At 40.5% G+C, this 11,735-nt stretch overlaps 1 pseudogene; it reads right to left on the bottom strand.

Annotated features, from left to right (window-relative positions):
- Nucleotides 1-6,306: 6,306 nt before the first annotated feature.
- Nucleotides 6,307-9,954, bottom strand: LOC148027405 (uncharacterized; annotated as a pseudogene).
- Between the last annotated feature and the right edge of the window lie 1,781 nt (nt 9,955-11,735).

Genomic DNA, 11,735 nt, shown 5'->3' with positions numbered 1-11,735 from the left:
AATAATTATCTACTTTCCAATCTCTTTACTAGAAGTTAAGGTTTTAGTAAAGCCCTTCAAATTAAAGATTTTTGAGTCACCCTTCCAATTCTAGAGTAGCTAGTTTGAAAGTAACACGACCTCGAAAGAGGTTTTAACCCTTGGCGAGAAAGCCAAGGAGATAAAAGGATTGTCATAGGACGAGTTAAGGCCATACACACAAATGCTACTCGAAAATTACCATCATATGAAATTCTAGGCTCAACCCCCCAACAAAGGCGGGCAACGTTCAAACAGGCATATAATTTATTGGTCAAATCGGTTTGCTATCTCGCAGCAGCCACCATCGCCCTGCCCAAGTGACGTTGAAAAACCAGGGATGAGAGACGCTTTCTCTCTCTCTCTCTCTCTCTCTCTCTCTCTCTCTCTCTCGTGTTTCTTCGTCTGCTCTGGTTCTTGAGCCTTGATGAACGATATTAAGCTACCTGCCTACACGAACTGATCATCGTACATGGCTATTTCAAGCTGAGGTGACCGTTTTTCCCCTTCCGGACTCTGGAGTGTGTATTCACAGCCAAGGTGCTGCTCGCCGCGAGAATATTATATACACCTTCTATCGGACAATTCACGTTGTATGTGTTGCAGTCATGTTGACAGTACTGCATGTACTACGCAAGTTCTCTGAAAGGGTTGGCCGCGTGCATGTGCATGGCTCAACTCCACTGTCGGCGGATTTACTCACAATAGATAGATATATGATCATCTAGCGAAGCGAACACTCGTTTTGTGTAGCGCTCGGGAATCGGGAGTCGTCAGGTCGAGGTACCCCTCCGAACTGTGGAAAGTTGACAAAGGACGCTCTCTCTCTCATATCATATATCTGTAAGGTGATCTTAATGGGTCGACCTTGTCTTAGGAATGCCAATACTATGAAACATGTTTTATGTCATCGGAGTATAGAAGTAATTGAGGAAGTAATCCATAGCAAGTCCTTTGAAGCCACATGTAGCATTAAAAATGGTGCAAAATCTACGCATTTTGCATGAGTAAGAAGGATCTTGTAAGAGCCACAAGTTCTCTGGAGGATTGGTCCAATTTGATCACTATGTATTGTGGATATGTGAGTTCTATCAAGGCTAACTCGTATAAGTTTCCACTTTATAGCACTCCTCCAAAATTACTTCCATGCTATTTACCTATATAGTTGTACTTCATGGATTCTCACAGTATGAGAGGTATGCAATATTTCAATGAGAATAAGAATTGTATCTTGTATACCAACTAGCCAAGCAAGATGAAACTTATAATTACCTTCAAATATTTGTTACGCATAATGGTTTTCTATCCACTTTGTATTGCCATTACCCATGTCGACATTAGCATTGTTATTTGAAATTGAGGCTATTTCTATAATTTCATAATATCTACATTCCTTGATTGTCAATAATATCAACATTGTTTCTAAAAGATACTAATCTTAGGTATTAACAAAGGAACTAGGATGTCTTTTCATTGATAACTTAATCTAACTTGAGGGACATCACTAGGAACTTCTTTAAGTAAAACTAGTCCATTTTGAGATTTTCCTACATTACCTTATTGAGGAATGTAAAAATGTTCAAACCCTTATTAGAACATCTTTGTTAAATATACAACTAGTCCATAAACATCCTATGTCTAATGAACAAGAAATCTCAATTTCTTCAAGTTATGAGTTCATATTAAAATATCATCAATGACTTTCTTTATATACTAGCAAGTTTTCAATAGGTCATCACATATAATACCAGCACTAATTGGCCTTTATATATAAATATGTATACACGTGCATGCACATGCATGTTCTTCTTTATTATGCAATTGTCTTTTAGTAGCAGACATACACCCACGCACACAAACATATTCTCTCTCTCTCTCTCTCTCTCTCTCTCTCTCTCTCTCTCTCTCTCTCTCTCTCTCTCTCTCTCTCTCTCTCTCTCTCTCTCTCTCTCTCTCTCTCTCTCTCTCTCTCTCTCTCTCTCTCTCTCTCTCTCTCTCTGTGCACACACACACACACACAAATAATTGACTATATGTATAAAGATGACCATTAAATAAGTAAAAGTAATTTTTAAGACAAGGAAGTTTGGAAGAGAACTTAGGAATCCCATGACTCTTGATAATAGAAGGTTTTATTGTGACTGTTGTGTGATAATATTGAATCCCCTAAAACTCTAGCAAGAGGTGAGGGCTAAAGGGTATCTAAGACCTTGATAAATCATCAAATTGATCTTATGAAAAATTAAAGCTCCAAGGAGGATACTAGACTCAACTAAACATACTTCAGTAAACCCCAAGGTTGATTTTTCCTTAAGGGAGATAGACTTAGGCCTACAACAATTTCATGAAAACTTAGATAAGTCAAGCATAACTTCATGCTCGAGGGAATGGCACCTAGAATAAAGATAAATACATGTACTGTATCTCAACAATCTCTTTGTGCATTAGAAAGGATGTATGAATGGCTCTATATTCTAAATTATAGGTTATATTGACACTTGTTGAACTTTGGGAGATGCACACTATCCCTCTCCCAAGATAACTTTGGGAGATGCATGCTAGTCCTCTTCTGAGATTAGCCTTGGAGCTCTTCATCAAGGAGTTACTTGTCCAATGTGGATACTAGGACCAGTATAGCAGACATGAGAGTCTCTTTGTAGGGATTGGGTATTTGCTAGGAGGTACTAAGGAGACAAGGGAGCTTCGATTATAATTCCTTGAGCAAGCTAGGACTATTCTAATCCCCTACAAGCTCAAGATAGGTCTCTTGAAAGGCTTCGATGCTATCTGAGGGTGGATTGGTGGTTTTGCCTTTGGGAACACTCTTATATATGGAATTAATTGATGTAATAAGGCAATTTTTATTCAACTTAAAATAAAGGTTGTCTTTTAGAAATGATGGTTTTCCATTGCTTTCATGTTTGTGTTAGATTACATGAATGAATCTTGTTTAACAAGTTTCATTAAGAAAGCTATTTGTATATGTTAAAAAAATATGGTAACTAATTCGAAACTAAGCAAACCCCATCAAAAATAGAAAATTGCACTCAAATCTTAGTCACTCTAACTAGTCAACACCTCTAGGATTTTCTTAAACCAAGATTGATCACACCCACTCTAGATAAGCATTCAAAGTGGCTATGTCCAGGAAACCACCTTAAAGCAAACTACAAATTCTGTCCATCTCTCAAAGGTAGCTCCTCCTTAAAGATCTTCTTACAACATAGTAGTGTCTCATCCAAGAACTTTATGTTTAGCTTTTGAAGAAGTGTGTTTTAAAAGAGATAGATCAAACTAATTTGAATACTTCCACCATGTAAATTCCATGTTATTCCATTAACTGCTCATAAAAATCAACTCCCCATTAGCAAGAAGGCGATATCAATGTTTTAGCCACAAGCAAGTGAAATGGGTTCTTAAGTTCTTGCTCATGGTAAAAGTTTATTATACAAAAACAAATGGATATGGTTATCAAAGGTCTGATATACCACACCCACAACATCCTAACTGCCTAAGGTCAAAAGGACCCAATTGCCACAATAAAAAAGGAAAGCATAGTAGCTACCAACACTGAGCTTGCATCTAAACTAGTCTACAAAAGGAAAAAAGCACAATTGTTAGCAATTTACCTCATAAAGTGTCCACATTTAGAACTCTATCAGAAAAAATGTAGGGAGTAGCCGATCACTCTCTTGCCCACATAAAATTGCCCCATCATTGCACTAGTTGCCATTGAGTGTTGCCAGTGTTGTACCCCACCCTAAACCTCAAATTAACCAACAATAGGTAGTTACAAGAATCTCATCTAACTCTAGCGACATGCTTACGATACCTCAAATCATCAAAAAATTCAATCCCCGGGGGGTCCACCTTACAAAATCATGGATATCACGTGCGTGCAAAGGCATATTTTAAAACCCCTCTGTAACCTTTTTTGCCCTATTTAATATATACCTCCTGTTATCTTTGTGGTATATTATAATAACCCTCCTGTAATTTTAAAATTTTAAGCTTATGCATTTTTCCCCCCCCTCCGTGTATAATTTACATTACAAGATCTTTGGTACTACGCAAGAGTGGATTGCCAAACCCGATGAAGAGAAGTCCCTAACTATGAAGAGAAGTGTTCAATGAGTTTCTAGATTGAGAAAGCAAAATGCCCAATGAATATGCAAAAAAATACACGTGTTAGATATGCAATTGAACTCTTGCTTGAAGAATCAACGACGAGTATCAAAATACAACTAGATGGTGGAGTTGGGAAGAATAAAGGGTTAAAAAAGTATTAATAGCCTCAATTGCACCAGCCTTTGTAAGACCTACAAAATTGAGAGATGTCTATGAGGATCCACCACTACCATATGCCCTTTTGAAGTGGGAAACAACTGAAAACAAAAAGAAAAGAGCATAGTTGTCAAAATTGGAACCACATGCAGAGGTATATTATAGCCATCCCATCTAATAGAATGGGACAAAGAATAGATGGACAATAGTAGCTGCACTTAAGGAGAGAATATTTCCTTGAGAATAGGTCTGCTAGACCCATCCGATCTTTTTATTTCTAGTATATTCTCCAATCCATAAAAGACAAAATTGGCATGACTTTGAGAGGATTACAAAAGAACACCCTAACTGCTTGAACCACCCAATCTTTCATGAACCATTGGGTGAGCCAAGCTTCAACCATAGGTACACCCCTCAGAAGTCACAAATAGGCTTACTTGAAGAGATAAATAAAGAATGACAGTATTGCATGCTTCACCATATTGATTTGGTGTGATAACCTTGTAAGAGTATCATTTTATGACTCTATTTCGCACATATTCGCATGGCTCATAGGCTTTCAAACCATGGCAACTATGGCTTATGACCATGTGTGCAACCACTCCTTCCACAATTAAATATTATGCTATTCGGCTACACAAATGTTTCTATCCACAAAACTGTCCATTAGTAGAAAGATGGAAGACGGCAAAAAAATTTTTGATAGCTTAGTAACAGAAAAACAGGTCTACTCTCAACATTTCTGCTACACAACTTCATAATGCCAGACTGCATAGGGCTTGCATGAGTCTAAACTTTGCTTTAATAAAGTCTTAAAATAGACGTATTCTAGGTGACAATCTGGCACACTTGGGCACTAAGACCTTGCTTTGATAAATTCTTAAAACAGAACTATGCTAGGTGTGACAATCTAGCACATTTGGGTACTAAGATAGACATTGTCAGAGCTGCAATAATCATTCAGGCCCACTTCTAGCACTTAGTTCCAAGCTAACACAGCCTTTAAATGCAACCCATAGAGACATTTTCTAGCGAAGGACCCTCCAACGACACTTAGCTAGGTATTCAGAGAAAGACCATTCTTGTCCATGGGACATGTGTCGAGGCTTTTGCTGAATCGTCCAGGCCCATTCACTTGAGGCACTGGATGGAGAAGACATTTTATGTGAAAAGTTTCCTTAACATCGTATGTGGCACTTGAAAGCACTCGGTTCAAAAGTAATCTAAAAAACTGGCTCGTCTGATTGCAGATCTTTGTCAAATGTATTTGATACTGCAACTAGAGAGTGGCTTTCCAACCTTGACTGAGAACCTTCATTAGGACAAAGAAAAACACCTATGCAGGTTGAAATCCATGCTATTAGGGCCAATACAGCAATAAGAAGCAACTGTCCATCTTGTAAAACGTAGTGCGATGAAACACATCAGCCCTTTGCATTGGGCATGCCATGGAGTAAAAAAATAATAATAAAGAAAGCGCAGCATTCCATATAGAGAAGAGAGGCAAGTGTGTCCTTGTGAGATCACTCCATAGTTCAACCCTTGATGCCAAGAGCTCGAAAAAGCAGGAGTCCCTACTCAGATTGCAAAAAGTTCTTCCTGTTCTTATGAGACACAAAGTAGAGGCCAACATTAAGAAAATGACGAGTGTATCAACACTGACATTTTGGTCACATCTCAACCACCCTCAGCATTTAGGGTATGAAGCTACAAAAATAATACGCTACTACATGGCAAAGACATGAAGACAATGAGGCTGCTAAATATAAATTTTTGACTTCAATATATTTCCTTGCATATGATTTGAGCACCAAAGAGAACTTTTTTATGCCACCAGCAGGCAAATGGGATCATCGGTACAAAGTTGACTTTGCATGCCAACGAACGTAATAAGGTATCACATGATACAACTCAAGGAAAATATGTTAGTTTTCTCACCATGCACCAGGAAGATTGTAGAGAGTATTACCTGCCTAAACATAGCGGTCACTAAAAAACTGCATTTCAGAAACCAAATTTGAAGCTGCCAACTTTGGCATCCATCACTGTGTCCCAAAATGAGCCAGCATTTCTTTGCTTAGCTTTTGCTGCAGCTTTACTCTCCAGTTCTTCAATAGAACCAGGAAACATCTGGACATACAAGCTCTTGAACTTGTCATGCAAATTTACACGGTCTCTTGTGCTTGATACCAGTTGAGCAGAATTTGGCCGCTTCAGAAAGTCTAATACATTGAGAAGATTGCTCCTGCTCAACAGTGTAAAAAATATCAAGTCTATGTTCATCATGAATCAGCCCAAGTTTACAGCAACGAAAAGTCGACAAAGAAAAGAATGATCATGGTGCTGTAACAGGTATAAAAAGAAATATGTTCAGCTACACAACTTTCGTCTAGTGGAAAGCTATCAATGCAAATCAATAGAAGAAGCTACCTTTGAGCTTTGTACTCCCATGAGCATGATCATATTGAAGCTTAAAATTAGATGGAACAATGGAGCTTTGTACAGATAGGTCTGCATTTTAAAAAAATGAAAAAGATAAGATGGAATCTAAAATATAACTGCCACTGACCTCCTTCACTTAGGCTCCACTTATTCTTGTGAAACTTTTATACCAAAGAAATACATAATACAAACAGTAAAGTGAACAATAGAGCTTACCTGGTCCTGTGTCTGTGTTACTGGCATGACTACCACTACCATAATCTTTTATAAGCCTCTCTTGAAGCTTCAGTTTTTGGAGTATTATATTAGAGGAGTGCTTATTTGCTTCCTTGTTGACCTCTTCGAGTTCGTCGTCACCTTCTGAAGGGGCAGATGCAGATACACCATCCCTCACAATGATATCTGGTGTTTCGCGACTTTTTCAACCGAACTTCAGCAAGCGCTTGAAACCTCTTGCAGGTTCTTTGGGTGGAACGATCACTACTATAGACTTTTGAGAGGAGCCCAACTTCTTTTGTGAGTGAGTGAGATCCGTATCAGAAGAATACTGAACTCCAGAAGAATCCCGAGAAGCAAGACTTCCAACTGGGGACTCCACAAGGGTAGCAGCAGAGGGACTGAAGTAGTCAGGAATGATAGCGCCTAGACGCTTCAAACTTGAGCTAGCCGGAGAGGCAGCTTTCATAGGAGAGACTCTGGGCGCATATTGCTCTCCACTTGCTAGATTAGCACGAAATGACGCAGAACCACTTGCTGATGATGCAATATGCACCACCTGGCCAGTACTCTCAGAGAGAAGTTGAGACAAAGTAGCACTTGGCACTCCCTTTCCAGCTGCTTCATCCCAAGGTGTGTGAGGTACAGAGTCTGGCTCAGATGCAAACTTACTATCGTGACGTTCATTAGTGCCCAATTCCATGGGAAATGAAACAATGTGACAACCCCTCTCAACGTGTGGCAATTTATCATCCTTCAAAAGTTCAGTAGCCTTGGCATCTTCGCATACAGCAAAGAAGCCACCATCTGAGTTATGAGTTACATCAACATCTGACAGCTCTAGAGTCTGTGCTTTCCCTTTCTCCTCCTCCTTGTAAGAAGATAAGGAAGCATCTGCAACTGGGGCTTCCACAGGAATGCATTCCCCATCGCTGGTGTCCATGACGCTCCTTGCAGATGCATGAGCCTCTTCATCAGAAATTCTTGTAGGAGTTCCTGGGACATCTTCGTCAGAACTCTTCACTGCTTCGGCCTTCAGTTTTGCAATCCCTGGCCCAGCACCAGGTCCAATGCCAGACCCTTTGCGCAAAAAGGGCTTCATTTCCTGAATAGGAGCAACAGAACTTTGCCTTATCTTGCTCATGATAGGAGCCTCCACTTTTATGTCAGTTTCAGTGCTCAAGAGGGAGAGGGAGACCTCCCCTTCAGGCATAGGAGATGGATCTGTTAATTCACCTGTCACAAAACTCTGCCTGGTTTGCCTTGGTCGGGTCTTCTTCTCTACCCTTGAACTTCTTTTGGGTACACTGCCATTTGGTCCTGATTGTAAAGCCTTGCTTGCTCCTGGATGCTGAGCAGGAATCCCAGCATCCTTGGAAAGCACTATCGCAGAGCCCGACAACTTCCCTGGAGATGGTTTCATGTTTTCATTCTTCGGGTCTGAAAAGCAAGGAACCAAGGAGGAAAGAGAGTTCTCAGGGGCATTTGAGGAACTAGGGGTCCTCTGGACCAATGGCTTACCCCAGAGTTCCTCAAGGAGTGGTTTTAGGGGAGATGGAAACTATTCGTCTGGAGCTCCCAGGAGTGCTTGAGTTCTTTTGAGATGCATACACCGACTTCTTTGCCCTATGAGCTTTTGGTGTCAATGCCTGCTCTTTCACCACTCGGGGTGTTAAGGGAGGAGAGGGAGGACTACTATCAGACCTCGAGTAATCCTTTGTCAACAATGGTTGAAGATTGCCATGCCCAACCATTCCATCCTCCTGCCAACAGATGTCAAATATTCATAACACATTAGAATCTATGGACAAAATCTCATGCCAAAACAAATTCAGCCAGATCTTTACCTGGAGTCTTTGCATATCCCTCAAGTTGGCCTAGAGGGCAAGCAGCTTGGCAGCACGAGCCTTGGCATGAGCTTTGTCATTGAGCTTGGCTGTTTGGGCATCCATCTCCACTTTTCTACGCTCTAGAGTTTCCTCCATCAGTCTTAGTTTGGCTCATCTAGAGTACAGCTCTTAGCCTTTTCTTCACCATCGCTGCTGCTACTGGTGTCCATAACATGGTGTCTCTCTTTACTCTGGCGTTCAGAAAAGTAATTGATACTACGAATCACGACCGACCCGGCCCGCCGGCTCCCAAATCGACCAACTTGAACCTTTTTTAAAGGAGAGGCAGACCACCTTCTAGGAGAAGCTCTTTGTGAAAGACCTTTGCTTGGGTACCCTTGCGGCGGTCTCATTGGGCTTACTGCTGCAAGCTCATCAGGCAGTGGCATTGGGCTTGTACATTGTGAAACTACAGCTTCATTTATAGCAGAACAACCCCCTCTTGTATCACAGTTATCATACACTTGTGAGGGACTCCAAGATACTCCTCCATCAGCCTCTTTGGTTGGATTTGGCAGCTTACTCTGTAACTTCGGCAAGCCATGCAGGACTGCCAATCTGTCAGACGCCCTCTCCTCTCGTGCGGTGAGCTCATAGAACCAATTGCAGGCTACACTGCAAGAAAAAATAGGAAAAAAGCAGCTGTAAACTTGGGCTGATTCAAATAGCTGCTCTCACTAGATACTCCTTGTTCCAGTTCATCAAGGCTGGCCACTTACATAATGCATCTGTTATGATTACTAGCTCATTCGGTTCTTCATAGTTTGTGATAAACTCCTGCACAGAAAGGTTGCTCCGCCTGTCAATGTTGTCCACTGAAAGCCACTCCTGTTTCATACTCAGGCTGCTGCACAGCCAGCCCAGCTCTGAAAAAAAACCAACCACCTACTCTTGTGTTACAAAAGGAGACCTTGATAGTGATATAAAATTTCACAGTGACTTGCAAACAACTGCTAGATCACATAGGGGTCGAATCTTCCAGTGAATTCGCCAGATTTCTTGCTTCAACTAGCTGAACATAGAGATGGCCCATATAGCTTGCTTCCGGATCACTGTCAAAAATACTTTTTAGAGATGACTCGACACAAAAATTAGTTACTGACATGCTAAATCAACAATTGAACAAAACAACTGATAGGAACCTTCACCATGTTGTCCTCTTAGATATTCTTGCATACTGGAGAGAAGCATTTGACAGATATTAGCCTATACAACTCACTTAAGAAGGAGGGTAATTCATTTATACCTATAATCACCTGGAAAGACTGGTATAACTGCCCGACTTGGCCAAACCAAAAGGTCCTTGAGAGCTGCTAGCAAAATATTATGTACATGCCCATTAATTCAACCGTCGAAGGCCTTAATCGTTAAAGGCCTTAATACATGCTGCTACGAACCTGTACTGCAAATATCAATAACACAATCAATTGCTACGTGAAACTAATCTGAATTTGGGCTACTATAAAACTAGAGTACTATACGAGATAAAGCCCGTTCTTCCAAGAGACAATGGTTGGAATTTACCTGCTCTCCCAAAAAACATATAGTGGATGTCATTCAGCTCATGTTATTCCACAAAAAAACACTTCAATCCCACAAAAAACACTTGAGTCCCACAAAAATTCAGCTTATGTCATTCCAACTCCTTCCCAAAAAACACTTCAGTCCCACAAAAATCCAACTCATGTCATTCCAACTCCTCCCCACTTTGCAAGGTGGAGGATTCGTTGCCTGCAATCATATGAAAATGGAAAGAATAAGGTCACCTGTGTTATAACATGACTAAAACACAAATTACAACCAAATGGTTCCATACTTACATGATTTAAATAAACATCTAACCAGCAGACTTCAAGAAATCGTTAAAGATTCGATAATCATTTTGATCAAGAACATATCTATCAGTAGCCTCATTGTATGTTAAATGTGCCAATGCAATAATTGACTCAATATCAACCATGTTTAAGTCTGTCACATCATAAGAGTATGTATGGTGTCCTTTCACCTTCTGATACCAACCAAGCTGAACCTCCATCCCTTGTGGTCGATCTACCAAGTCAAGACCTCGCTTGTAATCTACATACCTGCCACCTACCTTCTTTCGCATCTTTTGGACTCTTCCAAGATACCATGTACTATGAAGAGTTTGCATCTTCTTCAATTTTGTGGCTTTTCCATTTCTCTTGAAATTTGTGTCTCTGTTTCCACATGTGTCATCGTAGAAATAAACAGCACAATCTGACCCTATTCCAAAGAAATTTCCATTGGTTGTTGATGCTAATTTTCCTTCATTGCTGAAATACACTCCTTGTCTTACCCTTGTCAACCTATCTTTTGATAGTGTTGAGTTTCCATTGAGTTGACTCACCAAAGTAGACTTGAAGATGAATTTCTTGTCAACCTCCACCACGGGCGAGATAGTCTTGTTTTCATCCTCAATGCTTGCCTCATCTAGAATCCCATCCACCTCATGTCGAATCTCACTCAGAGCAATGACCTCGTCATCTCCGTCGCTGCCTTCAATGGGCCTATCTTCACCGCAAGGCTCCACAAAGTCATCGTGCTCATCGGCGTCACCCATTTCAGCATCTATCTTTGACCACATTGATTGTGTATCTATCCAAGGCTCTGTCCACCATTCAACTCCTTCGATTGTGCTAGGTTTGATCCCCAATGACTCACAAAGATCTTGTGCCCGCTTCAATCCCTCTTTCAATGCATCTATCAACTTTTCATCAGAGGAAACGCTCTCGTAATTCCCAAGATCTGCTTCCAAAATGCCTTCATGCTTGTTCAAATCCTTCCATATGTGTTCTTGTTTCTTATGTGCCCTTGAAAAAGTCACCCCATTTGATTTACATTCATGCACGGTAATCTTGTTCAAGC

Source organism: Lygodium microphyllum, chromosome 12 (genome assembly GCF_053477565.2).
Source record: "Lygodium microphyllum isolate KBCC chromosome 12, Lygodium_microphyllum_v1.1.10, whole genome shotgun sequence".
Taxonomy (NCBI): Eukaryota; Viridiplantae; Streptophyta; class Polypodiopsida; order Schizaeales; family Lygodiaceae; genus Lygodium; species Lygodium microphyllum.
This window is presented reverse-complemented; position numbering and strand designations above follow the sequence as displayed.